Source organism: Urocampus carinirostris, chromosome 12 (genome assembly GCF_059441175.1).
Source record: "Urocampus carinirostris isolate Australia breed hairy pipefish chromosome 12, RoL_Ucar_1.0, whole genome shotgun sequence".
NCBI classification, from domain to species: Eukaryota; Metazoa; Chordata; class Actinopteri; order Syngnathiformes; family Syngnathidae; genus Urocampus; species Urocampus carinirostris.
This window is the reverse complement of record NC_142360.1, coordinates 27,847,550-27,865,268: the sequence shown is the minus strand read 5'-3', so window position 1 is coordinate 27,865,268 and position 17,719 is coordinate 27,847,550. Positions and strand designations below refer to the sequence as shown.

Below are 17,719 nucleotides of genomic sequence, written 5' to 3'. Positions count from 1 at the left end.
AAACTATAAAGCCGGCGAAGCTCACCAGTTACGTCCCCCTAGCAGTCATCAAAAGAGTTGAATGTCCGCAAACATGGAGTCCGTTAAATCCAGAACCGTGCAGTGAATCCAACTGTGTAAAATATTTACTCAAAAAAAACACGATATGCCGACCGATTAAAAAAAACACCTAAAAGCATTTCTGCATTGTTGGGTGTTCCTTGTTGTAATACGTCCGTCTTGCCACATAATTTCAGCATTAGCTTATAAGGACCTGTATTGATAAAACCAAGATCGTCTTTTTTAGCTCCAAATATTTTTAGCCAGTAGTAACCGATTCAAAAAATGGACACATCGGTTAGCCAATGATATTCCCAACATAAATGTATGTTTTTAGTTAGGTGTATTCAAGTCAGAGCAGAAACTAAACATGCTTAAATGCAATTCAGGACACATTTTTATGCACCATTATTACGCACAAGTGTGCACGGTCATTGAATGATTTCCGGAGATAAGTCAAACATTTGAAACTCTTTCACAATGTCTAAAAAATTGTAAAATACACATTTGCTAAGGTTTTAGTGTTGTTAACTGGTCGTCTCCAAATGGCCACTTTTGGAAACGCCTTGATCGACCATTAGAGCAGGGGTGTCAAACATGCGGCCCGCGGGCCGGATCAGGCCCGCTCAGGGATAGAATCTGGCTCATCAGACAACACTCAGAGAAGCGCAAGAGAAAAACGAGCTGCAGGTTGAAATAGGTCCACTTGATGTTGCCAAGGCCAGGTGCCTCCAACAAAGACACTCTACTTGTATGTGTCTCTCTCTCTCTCTCTCTCTTTTCCTCCCTTTTCCTCTCTCTCTCTCTCTCTCTCTCTCTCTTTTTTTCTCCCTTTTCCTCTCTCTGTCTCTCTCTCTCTCTTTCCCTTTTCCTCCCTGTTCTTGTCTCTCTCGCACTCTCGCTCTCTCACTTTCCCTTTTCCTCTCTCTATCTCGCCCGCTCTCTCGCTCTCTCGTTTCCTGTTTCTCTCTCTCTCTCTCTTTACCTCCCTTTCTCTCTCTCTCTCTCTCTCTCTCTCTTTTCTTCCCTTTCTCTCTCTCTCTCTCTCTTTTCCTCCCTTTCCCTCTCTTTCTTTCTCTCACTCTTTTCCTGCCTTTTTCTCTCTCTCTCTCTCTCTCTCTCTCTCTCTCTCTCTCTCTCTCTTTTTTTTCTCCCTTTTCCTCTCTCTGTCTCTCTCTCTCTCTTTCCCTTTTCCTCCCTGTTCTTGTCTCTCTCGCACTCTCGCTCTCTCACTTTCCCTTTTCCTCTCTCTATCTCGCCCGCTCTCTCGTTTCCTGTTTCTCTCTCTCTCTTTTCCTCCCTTTTTCTCTCTCTCTCTCTCTTTTCTTCCCTTTCTCTCTCTCTCTCTCTCTCTCTTTTCCTCCCTTTCCCTTTCTCTCTTTCTCTCACTCTTTTCCTGCCTTTTTCTCTATCTTTCTCTCTCCTCTCTCTTTTTCTTTTTTTGTCCCGCCCTCGCTCTTTTTCCCTTCCTCTTTCTCTCATTTCTTGATCTCTCTTTTTCTTTCGCTCTAGTCTACTAGTCTGGCCCCCGACAGAATGTTTGTTCTATGGTGTGGCCCCTGAGCTAAAATGAGTTTGACACCCCTGCATTAGAGTAATGTTTTTCAGATTGTGATCAAATTTGACAAGGAAACAGGAAAGGCTTCCAACTATTGTCTCTCCTGTGTTCCAGCTAAGGGTCCATGCTACACTTATCTGCGGATATTTGAAAAATTTAATGCGGGAATAAAAAGCTTCTATTTCCGTTTGTTCTAACTCGAATTACTCTTTAGTAGCATTTGCAGTGATTTCCATTGTGTTGCCTTACAAAAGAGACCATAACGGTTCATATTCTCCATACAGTTAAAGAACAGCATTCAATTTACTTTCAGTACATCTTGAATTGGGAATTTTACAGGAACGTTTAAGGGTTAAGAAGCAGGTGAGGCCATTTTGAGACTTGCTGTCGAGTGAAGATGAGCTCACATTTGCTTAAATTCATCTAATGAAGACTACTGGCTGCTTAAGATAGCAAATGAACCACGATTGGTTGTTGTCCATGCCCTGTGGGACTTCAAATCCATTTTTACTCGACAAAAATACTTGCTGCCACCTAGATATGGATAAAACAAGTGCATTTTTCTTTGCTACTTATATGTTAGACATAAGATTTATCAAAATGCTAAGTTTAGAATACCGTGAATTCCGGACTATAAGCCGCTACTTTTTTCCCTAACTTTCAACCGTGCGGCCAATTTATGTAATTTTTATAACTGCCGCTAGCGGCGCTCGAGTGTTGCTACCATTAACTGCCCTGTCAAAGCTATATTATTATTATTAAAGCTTTGAAAACTCTCTCGGTGTACCGTCTCTTTTTGTAAATATGTGTAACCCATGTGTAATATGTATGTATTTGCAACTGTATATTTTTGTAATGTATTTATTTGTATTTATTTTAGACACTTATTCTGATATGTTTTGCACGGGTGAACGAAAAATGAGGGGCGGAACAAACGCGGGGTGCCGAGTTTAAGTGGGGACCGCTAAAGGTGAGAGACAGACAAGGAAAGAAGAGGGGGTAAAAAGTTGGTTAAAGAAAAAGGAGTTGCGTGAGTAAATGTGTTCATCTGATATATTTTTCCCACCCTTACCTTTTTTCCTTGGATTACTTTAAACGGGACCTGGACTCTGCAGGTCTGCATCAAACCTTAAGTACCGGTATCATTTTCCGTTCATTTTGCCGGCTGTGATTTTTGAACTGTGGACTTTAATGAAGGACATTTAGTTTCAATCGCGGGACTTGAAGTCGGGTTTGGGTTAATTTTGTGTTTGTGTTACATGTTTAAATGTGGGCGCATGCGGCTTATATTCAGGTGCGGCTTGTGTATGTACTGTGTGTCATTTGATGATTTCATCAAATGTATGAAATGATAATAATGCCAAATCCTGTGTCCCAAATCAATGTAAATATGCCATTTACAATTTGTCTCCCAGCTTGAGTTAAGAGCGTTGAGGCAATTTTTTTCCCATGAAATTTGTCCTTAATAACGGTTTCAAAACAATGTGCATGCAAAGTTCTTTTGTAAAAATGTCACAAATCACTGCAAACGATAAGCCTATCGTCATATTAAGCGAGAGAGAGAGAAGGCAGTCCCTCGCGCTGTGTGCAGGGATCCGCCCACCTGTACTGCTCACCCAATCAGAGTAATTTGCCAGCGTTTTTATTTATCAGTTGAAATGGTTTCTTATCGAACTTCTGCATTAAGTTGCTTCGGCTTTATATGGACCAAAATCGGGATGAAATCACTTGACTTTGTAACGCCACTCAGAGATGTGCAATAGTTACATTTTGTTTCAGAGCCATACGTACTCATGAAAAGAGCCATATATGGCTCCCGAGCCATAGGTTCCCTACCCCTGGTGTTGGGCAAGGTGGTAGAGTGTAGGATACAAGCCCCTTTTCACCGGTTGAGGCAGGGATTGCCCTAGCTTCTCGATAGCCACACTCCTTTGGCATTGCCGACCAGCCGTAAGCAATCTGGGACGGACTGAACCAATTATATATGTTAAGGTTGTGTTGGGTTATGGAATGTGGAATCCTACAGAGGATACTGAGAAACCTGGAAAAGCACGGAGGCGCAGGTGATAGCAGCAGATGAGGAAGAATAAACAGTGAAACGCAGTACTCATCTAGTAGCGCACACATCTTTTACTAGAGTTTATATTGTATTAAATGTCTCAACAATAAACATAGAATGTTTAATAGAATAGAATAGAATAGAATATACCTTTATTGTCATTGTTACAAAATGGGTTAACATATTGTGACAACGAAATTGGGCAATTAATGGGCTTCCATATAAAGGATTCCTTGGAGACATAGAACCAAAATGTGGTCTGTTGGTGTAACACCTTAAGTACAAACCGCAGTTGAAACGTTGCCCTGTCATGTCCTGCACGGTTGTCATGGCGCCCAGCTGGCCCCGCCCCTTGACACCGGCTGAGACGCATTGGACTGATTGCTCTTGGAGTACTTCAGCGCGCTTCTTTGTACTGTGCGTTGCTGGAACGTTTGTTAAACCTGGTTAAACTCCGTGAGACTTCCGTTAAATGCCTATTTCTGTGAATCTGCCCGTATTTGATCCTTGGCACGCCCATGGGAGGAGCCGGCACACCAGCTTGCGGAAAAGACGTGGGCCGAGAGAAGAAAGGCAGAAGATCGAGAGAGGAGGCTTGACAAAGACTCGAGCGACACAAATTAGGCTAATTCGGCCGTATTCGATGGAGTTCACTTAGTTAATTTGTTTAAGAAATTAAATCTGGCCCTGTGTGTAAATACCGGTCTCTTGTCCATATTTTCCATCAAGAAAGGAGCGCGCATTGTTAGGCGAATATAGGTTGTGTTTGGTTAATGGAGTCAGATAACTCATTCGAACAATTTGGTAAACAATACATTTTAATATATTCATTTCCTTACACTCTTGTAGGAATCGATTCCTCAAATGAAAAAAAATTCGATGTATACATCAAGTTTTTTCTTCCTGCCCTACTTGTATACTCCCTTTTCTCCCAGTCACGGCTTCTGCATACATTAGCTTCATGTGCGGGATTAATGCCCCAGTAACGGTACTGGAACAACTGACCGTGACAACAGGGTTCATGTATTGTTTGCATTTTGTTGGCGCGTTGCTGTAAAAGATCAATATAAAAGGATGGATAGACATTTAAAAAGGATTGAATGTGATGTGATGGGCTGGCTGGAAAATGCAAGAACTATGTAGCGATGAAGGCACATTTGTGCGTGTGTGAAAAGTCCCTTACGGCAGGGGATCCTCTGCGCTTTCTTATCTTATCAAGCGTGACTAACACTGCTTCCTATGCTGACACAGATAGACGCAGATATGAACCAATGACTGTAAATACATTGTGAGATGTATTTACCATTATATTAGTTTGTTTGGTTGGATCCTTGAACCAGTAGGGCCACCATTTCCTGTGGTATGCCTTGAGCAAGTACAGCCTGGTGGCGCTCATCCCTCTCCACGCCAACCTAACTGTTTAGATTTATACCAGGGGTGTCAAACTCATTTTAACTCCGGGGTCACATGATCGAACAAACATTCTCTCGGGGGCCGGATTAGTAGATGAGAAAAAAGTGAGAGAGAGAAAGAGAAAAGGAGGAAAAGAAAAAGAGAGAGGGTGGGACAAACAAAAGAGAAAAAAAAGAAAATTAGTGAGAGAGGAGGAAAGAGAGAGAAATAAAGAAATCCAAAGAGAAATAGAAAGAGAGAGAGAGAGAAGGAAGGAAGAGAAACAGAAAGAGAGAGTGGGACAAAGAAATATAGAAAGGGAGAGAGAGAGAGAGAGAGACAGAGAGAGAGAGAAAGAGAGAATGTGACAAACAAAAGAGAAAAAAAAGAAAATTAGTGAGAGAGGAGGAAAGAGAGAGAAATAAAGAAATCCAAAGAGAAATAGAAAGAGAGAGAGAGAGAAGGAAGGAAGAGAAACAGAAAGAGAGAGTGGGACAAAGAAATATAGAAAGGGAGAGAGAGAGAGAGAGACAGAGAGAGAGAGAAAGAGAGAATGTGAGAAACAAAAGAAAAAAAAATGAAAATTAGTGAGAGAGGTGGAAAGAAAGAGAGAGAAATAAAGAAATCCAAAAAGAAATAGGAAAAGAGAGATAGAGAAGGGAGGAAGAGAAAAAGAGAGAGAGAGTGGGACGAAGAAAGAAAAAGAGAGGGAAAGAGAGAGAGAATGTGAGAAACAAAAGAGAGAAAAAAGAAAAATAGTGAGAGAGGAGAAAAGAGAGAGAAATAAAGAAATCCAAATAGACATAGAAAGAGAGAGAGAGAGAGAGAGAAAGGGAGTAAGAAAAAACGAGAGAGAGAGGGACAAAAAAGATAGAGAGGGAGAGAGACAGAGAATGTGAGAAACAAAAGAGGAAAAAAAAGAAAAATAGTGAGAGAGGAGGAAAGAAAGAGAGAAATAACAAAAAGAACAATGAGAAATAGAGAGAGAGAGAAAGGAAGGAAGAGAAAAAGAGAAAGTGGGACAAAGAAAGATAAAAAGTGAGAGAGAGAGAGAGAGAGAGAGAGAGAGAGAGAGAGAGAAACAAAAGAAAAAAAGAGAATTATTGAGAGAGGGGGAAAGAAAGAGAAAGAAATAAAGAAAGGAAAAAAAGGAAGAGAGCAAAAGAAGGTAAAAAGACAGAGAGAATAAGAGACAAAGAGGAACAAAGAGAGTCTTTTTTTGCATAATTTTACATAATATTTGGTCCTGTTGGGATGAAAGAAGCAAAAACAACCTGAAGAGCCGTTTAGGACCCGAAAGAGCCGGTTCCTTTTAGTGAGCCGAGCCGAAGAAGCCGGTGCTCGACAAACTCTACTAACTTTACTCAACTTTACTCGACTTCAAAATGCCGCATTTAGGACACAACGTCAGGGGAACCCGTGTATTTTTACCTTGATGCACTGTAACTTTGACTTAAGTCGCTTCTTAATTAGTAATTTTGAGCCCTCATTTTTGCGCGCTGGCAAGATTTTCTTGTGCGCTGAGAATTTGCAAGCAGTGCGCAATTGCGCACGCGCGCATCTTAGAGGGACCACTGGTAAGGAGTTCATTCTGTTCCATGATTGCTGCAAGCTAATCGGTAATGCTCGGGGGCCTGTTCAGGCAGAAGCTACAGGTCACTCCTGACCTAATTTGGTGTAAAGAGCCTTGCGTCCCTCACTCTTCTACCGCAACTTACACGTCGCAGAGGGTCGGAACTTTCTTCGGCCTACCGTGAATATGCTTTGCTAGAATAAGAAGTAAAATCGAGGGGAAGGAAGGTATTGTGATTGTTAGGTTTTAAATATTACAATGTAGCGTTTACCAAATTGTTCGAATTCGTTATCTGACTCCATTAACCAAACACAACCTACATTCACCTAACAATGCGCGCTTGTTTCTTGATGGAAAAGATAGACAAGAGGCCGGCATTTCCATACGGGGCCAGATTTAATTTCTTAAACAATTTAATTAAGTGAACTCCATCGAATATGGCCGAATTAGTGTCGCTCGAGTCTCTGTCAAGCCTCCTCTCTCGATCTCCCGCTTCCTTCTCTCGGCCCACTTTTTTCCTCAAGTTGGTGTGATCCGGCTCCTCCCATGGGCGTGCCAGGAAAGCCCCCACGTGGGCTCCTCCAACTCCCCGTCGAAGGGCGTCGCGATGTCTGTCCTTGTGCGTCTGGCCTTCTTCGTCAGCACTCACAGGAATTCTGTTATCAGAAATACGTCTGATGCATTCCACACAGCCTAACCTTCTAATGTACCTTGAAGAAAAACAGTCAGTGAATATCTTTTGCATTAAATCTAATTTGTATTTGATCGTACAAAATCCGTTATAGTAAAATGTATAAAATCCTTCATGATTGAGATATTATTCCTTCTACTTCACACAGACATCGATATGAGACCCATTGTGACTCATATGAGGTCAACTTGCTAAATGACTCACCATGGAGCTCATTTCTTGGGTATTTAGCAAAATTGATCAAACGTAAGCAAGTACGAGAATCTAAGAAAACGAAAGGCACCTCTTGACATTGAGAAGATGTTTACCCAATGATTCTAATGATAAATTGGCAGGTGAAATAGATGGGGGGGGGGGATTTTGTAGAGGTTTATTGTTCTATATTCTTTATCAATTATCCGTTATCGGTCAAATCATAATACACTATAAAGCCAAGAGGCCGAGACACTTGCTCCCAGCCAAGAGGCTGAGTCAAGGTCCTAGCCACAGGGCCAAGCAGCGATCAGTGCGAATGCACCGTTCCCGGAGGTACTGCAATACCGGGCCGATGCGTGGAGTGGACAGAGCAAGCTCTTATTCCATCTCCCGATTGCAAAAATCAACTGAACAGGTTCACAGTTCAAAAATTAACCCATACCTGATACAGTCCCAAAAACACAGCCGGGATGGCTGATGGGGGATGAGAAAAACACAGTGTTGGATCGCACAGCGGAGGCTCTGCTCCAAAGCTGCGGATTCCATCTTGGCCATCTGTCTAGCCCAGTGGTCCCCAACCTTTTCTGTACCGGATTGTTTTTAGGTCTGACAATATTTTCGCGGCCTGGCCAATACGACAAAAATATTAATAATACCAGTAACTGAAACTGTAAATACACTGTGTAATAATGTGCAAAATTTGGGTGACCTGGTAAAACGCACCCACATAAACATGACACGGGCCATTCAAAGCCAGCTCACTGCAACACACTCTAGTCCAGGGGGGGCCAAACTCAATTATACAGAGGGCCCGGACTCAAACCACACCTTTGGCCGCGGGCCGAACAGGATAAATATTTATTGAATACAATTTCCTTTTTAAAAAAAATAAATAAATAAATACAAATTTAAAACAGTCAGGAATATTCTCAACTCATCTCATCTCATTAGCTGCACCGCTTATCCTCAGTAGGGTCGCGGGGTTGCTGGAGCCCATCCCAGCAATCATCGGGCAGTGGGCAGGGGAAACCGCTTACCACTGCGCCGCCGTGCTGCCCCGTCAGGAATATTATTCCAGAATAAACAAATTTAAGCATTAAATGAATTAAAAATCGTTGCTCTCTATGAAATTATCTCCTGTCAAAACTATAAAAATGAACATATAAATACAATTTATGCTTTTCACTTTGGGAATTTGCTTTAGTGAAAAACATCTTCATATTCTTCTGTAACTCTTCAACTTTCTGTATCTTTTCTCTGGATTCAAGGTTTTTCAGCTTACTCTGAAGTTTTGTCTTGTAGTGCCGTTTTTCATTAAATTCCTTAATGACGGCCACAAAATCTCCACAAATAAGACACACGGGTTTACCGGCAATGTCAGTTAACTTCATTTTCTCAGCCATTGTGGTTTTTAGTATCCGAGTATAATTTGAAAGTTATCAGGGTTTCATGGACCCAGGCCATTATAGATGTGGCCCGCGGGCCGTGAGTTTGACACCTGTGCTCTAGTCGCTATCGGAAAGTTTAACGCAACATTGTCACGTTGAACCCCGTGGCAGGCAATCCAAAGACGAGCTCGCCAAATCTTGCAATAAAAAAAAAAAAAGTGGATTGTTTAGAGAAGTTGTATCAAATATCAGAAACAAAGTTTTCAATGTCAATGTATCCTCTTTAACGTATACTTTGTGAAGAATGAATGAATGAAAACTCCGCCAGGAATGTCTCTTTGGATCTAAACCTGAACAAGTGAATAGTTGGACACCGTTCGATCTCGTCTTGCAATCTGTTCCAAAGCTTGACTCCACACACAGACACACACATAATTTTCCTGGTGGTTCTCACCTTTGGGATTATGAATTCACTACAGCCCCTTAAAATATACTTTTCCGAATGAATAATTTACGGATGTTTTCTGGCACTATGTTTTTGTTGACCTTAAATAGCAGTTTTGCAGTAAAAATGTTTACTAACTCATCTAATTTTAATCATTTGGATTGCAGGAATAAAATATTAGTATGATCCCGATATCCTACCCTGTGTATGGTTCTAATTGCACGTTTTTGAAGGATAAAAAGGGGCTGGAGTCAACTTTTGTAATTATTGCCCCAGACTTCTGCACAATATGTTAAGTATGGCAGAACTAGAGAACAATACAGTGGGACCTCGCTACTTCGCGGTTCCACGTTAGCGGGTTCATAGCTTTGCGGGTCTAAAAAAAAATAATGATAAAATAAAATTGAAAAAAAAAAAATATATATTTTTATATTTTTTAAACATTTTTGAAGGGGCGTCGCTACTTCGCAGATTTTCACATTTTGCGTGTGGTTTTGGTCCCCATTAACCGGGTCTAAAAAAAATAATAATAAAATAATTAAAAAAAATAATAATAATACATTTATTTATTTATTTATTTATATATATATTTTTAAGCATTTTTGAAGGGGCGTCGCTACGTCGCGGATTTTCACTTTTTGCGGGTGGTTTTGGTCCCCATTAACCGGGTCTAAAAAATAATAATAATAAAATAAAATAATTTAAAAAAATAATAATAATAAATCTATTTATTTATTTATATATATATATATATATATTTTTAAGCATTTTTGAAGGGGCGTCGCTGCTTCGCGGATTTTCACTTTTCGCTGGTGGTTTTGGTCCCCATTAACCGCGATAACCGAGGGATCACTGTATAATAAATACAATGCATTATAATTTAAAAGGAATTTGGCTTTATTAATTATTGAAATGCTTTTAGATACCTTAGTTTGTATGTGTCTGATGTGTGTTTTCCAACTTTATTTATTGTCTATTATGAGCCCTACAAACTTAATTTCTGATACAGCGTTTATTGCAGCATGTTAAAGTCAATCATTATTATGACTATTTCGTGGCCATATTTCCCCAAATAAAATACATATATATAGTTAAAATCGAATCATACCCAAGAGCAGATTTTCACTAACGTCCTCCATGATCTTGAAGAAGGGAAAGAGACCCCGCCCACAACGTGGGCGTAATTTATTATACTTCAGGGAGAAAGTTCACATGAGCATTTCACAATAAAAGAATATAAGATTGAAAAACGTACAAGAGATGCAATTAGACTGATTGAAACGTTACTTCATGTGTGTGTGTGTGTATGAGAAACATTGTTTTTATATTTAGTAATATAAAAACAAGCTAATTACCTTGAGACAGAAATTCAAGAGATTTACATTGAAAACCTGACACAGCACCATCCATTTTTACTTCTAAATCTTGATTTGCCTTGCGATGACCAAAGAATATTACTTTGGTTTTATTTCAATTCAAAGATAATTGTTTTATATCCATCCATACTTTTAGGTTAATTAGTTCACGATTATTACAGGTTACCAAATCAATATAGTTATCATTTGAATAGAAAATGTTAGTGTCGTCTGCAAATATTACTATTTTCAATAGTTTTGAAACATTAAAAATATCGTTAATATATAAATTAAATAACTTTGGTCCCAGGATAGAACCCTGTGGTACTCCACAAAAACTCTCCCATTTTTACATATTGCTTCCTCCCCGTCAAATAACTTTGAATCCATTGCAAAGCCACTCCCCTGATGCCATATCTTTCCAGTTTTTTTAATAGTATATACGCCTTATTGTCCGTTGCGCTTTCCGAATGAAAACGATAACACAAAAGACTACTGTATTTTCCGCACTATAAGGCGCACCGGGTTATAGGGCGCACCCCGAAAAAATCGTTTTTGGTCCTATATTTGACATACATAAGACGCACCGGATTATAAGGCGCTACAATGGGAACGTCGACAAAACAGTCAGATAGTTCAGTCCAACTTCTTACCCCCTTAACATTCCCAAAGCTTGCAAAGAAGCAAATACGTGTCGTAGACACAAGCGGATGCGGTGTCCGTACGATGTCACTCAAATGCATCGTTCCAAATATCATTCGGAAGGTTAAAGTCTTGGGATTCAAGAAATGCCAACCATTTCTTAGTTTCTATTTTCTTTTTCGCTCGCAACTTTACTGTGCATATGACAATAAACACTTGGAATTGAGTTTAATTTAAAAATAGACACTCCATTCCATCCATTATCTGCACCGCTTATCACAGAAACATCGAGTTGAAACAAGATACAGGGAAAATATATAGCCGGAGTAGCTCACCAAAGTCGTTGTGTTTAATAATAATGTGCAACCATGGTCCTCTTATATCCGTGAGTGTAGTAAATCCAGGAGAATAAAATATTTACAAATACAGAATAGTAAAACATGCTTTCTCTATGCCGTAGACAACCTACCAAACTGCTATTCACATTCATCTTTTTCGGCCAATTGCAGGCTTTGTTTTGTCCCTTTAGCCTATGCAAGCCCGTAAATGATAAAAAGGATCCGCCCACTTTACCTCCGAATAACTTTAGCCAATAGTGATCGATTCAACTGATGATTGACACATCTTTTTCGGCCAATTGCAGGCTTTGTTATGCCGCTTTAGCCTATGCCAGCCTGTAAATGATAAAAAGGATCCGCCCCCTTTACCTCCGAATAACTTTAGCCAATAGTGACTGATTCAAATGATGATTGACACATTGGTTAGGAAATGACACGCCAGTATATAAATCCCAGCATACACCGCGGACTACTTGGCGTTCGGGGGGGAAATCTAGTCGGCGGCTGCTGCATTAGTTGCGACTTAATATTGATCTATATATAAGGCGCACTGTATTATAAGGCGCATGGTCAGCTTTTGAAAATAATAAAGGCTTGTAGGTGCGCCTTATAGTGCGGAAAATACGGTAATTTGGGGGTTGCGATTTATAATCTGGTGCGCCTTATGGTGTGGAATATATGGTATTTCCAATTCTAACTGCTTACCTAATTCTTTCTATTTTTTCCTCTTCTTCCTCGACACATGTCCCTCCTCTTCACCAATTTTCATCACCCTCATCCTGCCATTTTTTCACCTCTACTTCTTTGACTTGCATATCTCTGTGGTACCCAACTCATCCTCCACTAGAAGTACCATTACCCAGATGAAGAAAGGCCGTCTTTGGGGCCACTAAACCTCCACCACCATACCTGCCATCAGCACCCATCGGCTGTTAGCAAACAGATGACCGATGCGAGTACTCTCAGGAGGGACGTCTTGGACCAGGGGACCTGGAGAAGAGAGCGCGGGCGCAGGGGAACTTTGGAGCGGGACATGGGAAGGAACAGGGAGTGCTCGCTGAAGAGGGGTGGATCTCTCGGTCGTCACGGCGATCTTCGGGGAGCGGAGCTGGTTCAGGTGGCGGAGCGACAACTCTCTCAGATTCAGCACGTCCACGGTTATGTTACTCACGTGCACATGACACCTGCTCAGGTAAAGGGCTTACCTGTTTTTTTCTCACCTCAACAGTAGTTAACAGGGTTCGTACGGGTGCTTGAAATCCTTGAGAATACTTGAGTTTTAATGTTGTGTATTCAAAGATTGGATGGACGGATGGATAGATACTTTATTCATCCCCGCAGGGAAATTCACATTTCCAGCAGCATCCCTGAGCTGAGAACAATACAATAATAAAGCAAAAGGAATACAATATACAAATACCCAATGTGACGTGCTAATACCCACTGTAGCGTGTTGTATAGAGTATTTAAATAGTGCTACATAAAATACACACTGCAATATAAGTACGGTAATATGCAATGTAGGGGGTGTGGTTTAATGCGGGCCTTTACTCCGCCGGGTGGAGTTAAAGAGCCTCATGGCATGAGGAAGAAAAGATCTCTTCAGTCTGTCCGTGGTACAAGACAGTCACAGCAGTCTGTCGCTGAAGCTGCTCTTCTGTCTGGATATAATGCTGTGTAGTGGATGTGATGAATTGTCCATGATTGACCGCAGCTTTTTCAGTGCCCGTCTCTCGGCTACTGTTGTCAGGCTGTTGAGCTCTGTGCCCACAACAGAGCTCGCTTTCCTCGCCAGTTTATTGAGACGAGAGGCATCCTTCTTCATGACGCTGCCTCCCCAACACGCTGCCGCATAGAAGAGGGCGCTTGAAAAGAGCTTGCATGTTGGTGAAGTGCTTGTAAATTCTTGAAATTGTTGTCATGCTTCACAACAATCCCTGGTACCTTTGGTTTGACTTTGCATTTTTCTCATTGTGATGAACGGCAGTTGGCATGAGTGTAAAGGACCTTTTGTAAAGTCAAGTCATGTTTATTTGTATAGCCCTTAATCACAAAGAGTCTCAAAGGGCTGCACAGATCAAAGAGTATTGCAAACTATTATTACAGACTATTAACCTACATGAGGGCCAATGATACACATATTATCAACATAAAGTATAGGTTATTCATATGCTATAGAGTACAAGTGTGTTTTAAGCTTAAATTTAAACATTTGCACTGAGGTTGCAGATCGAATCTCAGGGGGAAGAGCACTCCACAGCATTAAAGCTTGTATAAGTAACCTGTATTGTTTTGTACTAAAATAATAAAAATTTCATCAAATAATATGCTTTATAAAGATCATTAAAGTTAAGTTTAACTTACTTTTGAAAGATGCGCGTCAAGAGGTCCTCTTCCAAGGTAAAAAATGGCCCAAAAAAGCGTTTTCTCAACCGCATCAAGCTTTCTTATTCCACTTTCGTTTCAAAAGAAATGGCTCGGTTTTTTTTTTTTACACTTTACACCAACCATATTGAATGGATACACGAGATATTAAACGATAAAAACGTCAAAGTTCAGTACACGTAGTATGTTTACACACTAACTAAGAAGTAGAATCTCGGTTCTCAGAGGGCACAGCATTCCACAGCGCCGGTGCCCAGATAGAGAACGCTCTCGAACCTGCGGATCTCTTCTTGGCTCTTGGGATCACGAGTAGACCAGCGTTTTCAGAGCGAAGGCTCCGGACCGGAACATAGGGGGAAATTAAATCTGAAAGATATGAAGGAGCAAGTCCATGCATGATTTTGTAAACTACCAACAGAACCTTAAAAATCACATCTTAAGCTAACAGGAAGCCAATGCAGGTTAGCTAAAATCAGGGAAATGTGATCAAACTTTCTCGCTGCAGCATTTTGTACCAGCTGAAAAATTAACTAAATTTTCGTCTGAGGCACTGAAGTTAATTAAGTTAGTATCCTCGTGACGTTTTTACAAAAGAACTTTGCTCGCACCTTGTTTTGAAACCATTTTTAGGACCAAAATGTCAAAATGGGCCTCAACACTTTTAAATAAATATGGGAGGGAGACAAATTTAAAGGACCTTTTGTAAAGGTCTTTTAATAGTATTCTATAATATAAACATGTCCTTATGTTTATTTTGTCATATTCCTTCAAGCCAGGCTGTTATTTTCTTTATTTAAAGCAGACATAAAATGTCATTTTATGTTGAAGGCTGTTCTATTATTTTTGAATGAGGGGGTGTTTTTCTGAGTCGATATCTTGTTCCACTCAGACTATTTTGCTCATTTTAATTATTATTCCGGTTTTGGAAAGGATAGTGGAGTGTTTGGGCACGTTCTAAGGGATGGGCAGGGAACCTGTATGATGCGGTAGGGGTAAACCAGTGAAAGCTGTCGGGGCCTGCTGTTAAACAAAAGAGTGTGTTGTGTCACCCTAAAAAAAATTGTGTGTGTGCTTTTTGCTATTTTCTTTGTTATTGTATGTGTTTGTCTTGCTGTCGGTCACCCCTCTTGAGGGATATGACCAAGATAGATAGATAGAAATTATTATCTCTCTTTTACTTTTCTAAATTTGCATCTAAAGAAAAATCCTTAATGTTTTTTATTCGAGCCGATTTTTGTGTGTGCTAATTTCACTTATTTATCTCATTTTACTACAGTTTTATTCATTTTTCTGGAGACTAAAATATAATTAAATCAAAAATATAACAAAGATATACTACTTAGAAATACTTAAATAATACATCTAGATTAATACTACAAAATACTAATAAAATGTGTAATGGTGTAAATTATAACCTTTATTTTCTTTGTTTCTTTATCTTCTTTGTTTTCTTTTATCCTCACTGTTAAATGTGAATCTGGAGTGCCACGTCCAATTTCGTTTTCACAATATGTTCAACCCATTTTGTAACAATGACAATAAAAGTATATTCTATTCTATTCTAAAAATACTGCTATGAAAATAACTACAAAACAAAATATTGATATTAGTGCTTAAAACAGGGATCGGGTATAATATTTTGCTTTATTTTATCTGTTGTGATCAATCTTATTAAAAAAGTTATTAAAAGAAATGTGACATGCAGATAGATGTCTGTGTGTATTTTTATTCATAGATGAGAAAAATTGGATAGGTGTCCGGGACTGGCTGGCCCTCCGGCCACAATTTTTAACCCAATGTGGCCCGTCGCTCTAAATGCTGTATATCATTGTGACATTAATATCGTCCTGTCCCCTATTTTGGCAGATACAGTCCTCCCAATATTGGTGTTGGCTATGTTTTGTCCATTTCTGCCTATGCGGCACCCATTTCAGCCCGGTTATCCTAGAGGGGGATTTTACTGGGACGGACTGAACCATTTTAACTCGGGGGCCACACGATAGAACAAACATTCTGTCGGGGGCCGGACTAGTGGATTAAAGAGAAAGAAAAAGAGAAAGAAATGAAAGAAATAAAAGAAATAAGAGAATGAGGGAGGGAAAAGAAGAGAGAGGGCGGGACAACGAAAGAAAAAGAGATGGACTGAGAGAGCGTGAGAAACAAAAGATAAAAAGTCGTGAGAAAGGGGGAAAAGAAAGGGAGAGGAAGAAAGAAATCCAAAGAGAAATAGAAAGACAGGAGAGAAAAGAGAAAAGAAAGCGCGAAGGTTAGGACGAGAGAAAGAGAAAAGAGAAAAAAGGAAGTTAGAGCAAAAGAGCTTAAAAGACACAGAGAGCGAAAGAGACAAAGAGCAACGAAGGAAGAGAAAAAGAGACACAGAGAGTGACAAAGACAGAGTGGGAGAAAAGGGGTGGAAAAGAAAGAGAGAGAGAAATAAATACAAGTACAATGTTTTTGTGAGAGGCAACTGGCTCTGGCAACATCAAGTTGACATATTTCAACCTGCAGCTTGTTTTTCTCTAGTGCTTCTCTGATTGTTGTCTCGCAGGCCGGATTCAATCCTTTAGCGGGCCTGATCTGGCCCACGGGCCGCCTGTTCGACACCCGTGTCATAGGGGGTGCCGTCTCAAGGTTCCTCAGGTTTGAGATCAGTTGTTATTACCTTAATTTAGGGGTGCCAAACATGCCGCACATGGGCCAGATGAGGCCTGACAAGAGTTGTAGTCCGGCCCACCAGACAACTTTGTGAGAAGCAAAAATGACTTGCAGTTTCAATATGTCCACTAAATATCGCTGAAGCCAGGAGCCACTCAAGAAAGCAACTGGGGCAGTATTTCTTTCTTCCTATTTCTTGTTCTTTCTTTACCCTTTTCTCCCCATCTTTCTTTTCCTATCTGTCTTTATTTTCTTCTTTTCACTTTTGCTCTTGCTTTTTTTCTTTTCCCCTCTCTTTCTCTGTCTCTAGCTCTATATCTTCTTTTCTTTCTACCACTCTGTCTCTACTTGTTTTGTCTCACTCCCTTTTCTTTATATCTCTCTCTCTCTCCTTCACTCTCTCGCTTTCTCCTCACTCTCTCTCTTTCTCTCTTTTCACTCTATTACTTTTGTCTCTCTTTCTCTCCATCCCTCTATTTCTCTTACACTCTTTCTCTCTTTTTGTCTTTCTTTTTTCTCTCTCTCTCTCTGCTTTTCCCTCTCACTTTCTCTATTTCTCTCTACCTCTCATGCTTTCTTTACCTTTTTCTCCCCATCTTTCTCTTCCTATTTCTCTTTATTTTCCTCTTTTCACTTTTTCTTTTTCTTTTTTTTCTTTTCCTCTATCTCTCTCTCTCTCTCTCTCTGTCTCTGTCTCTAGCTCTATATCTTCTTTTCTTTCTACCACTCTGTCTCTACTTGTTTTGTCTCACTCCCTTTTCCTTCTCTCTCTCGCTCTCTTTCTCTCTCTCTCTCTCTTTCTTTCTCTCTCTCTCTCTCTCCTTCACTCTCTCTCCTTCACTCTCTCTCTTTCTCCTGACTCTTTTTCTTATCTTTCTCTCACCTTCTCTCTCTCTCTCTCTTTCTCCTCAGTCTCTTTCTCTTCTCATTCTTTCTTTTCACTCTCTTACTTTTGTCTCTCTTTCTCTCCAACCCTCTATTTCTCTTACACTCTTTCTCTCTTT

General features: G+C 40.1%; 1 protein-coding gene and 1 pseudogene across 1 annotated transcript in view; one reads left to right on the top strand and one right to left on the bottom strand.

The window, feature by feature from the left end:
- Positions 1-17,719, top strand: part of LOC148355402 (disks large homolog 4-like) — a 177,580-nt gene that overhangs the window by 26,441 nt on the left and 133,420 nt on the right. The gene's annotated exons all lie outside the window — the stretch shown is intronic.
- LOC148355404 (U2 spliceosomal RNA) lies at positions 7,819-7,939 on the bottom strand (annotated as a pseudogene).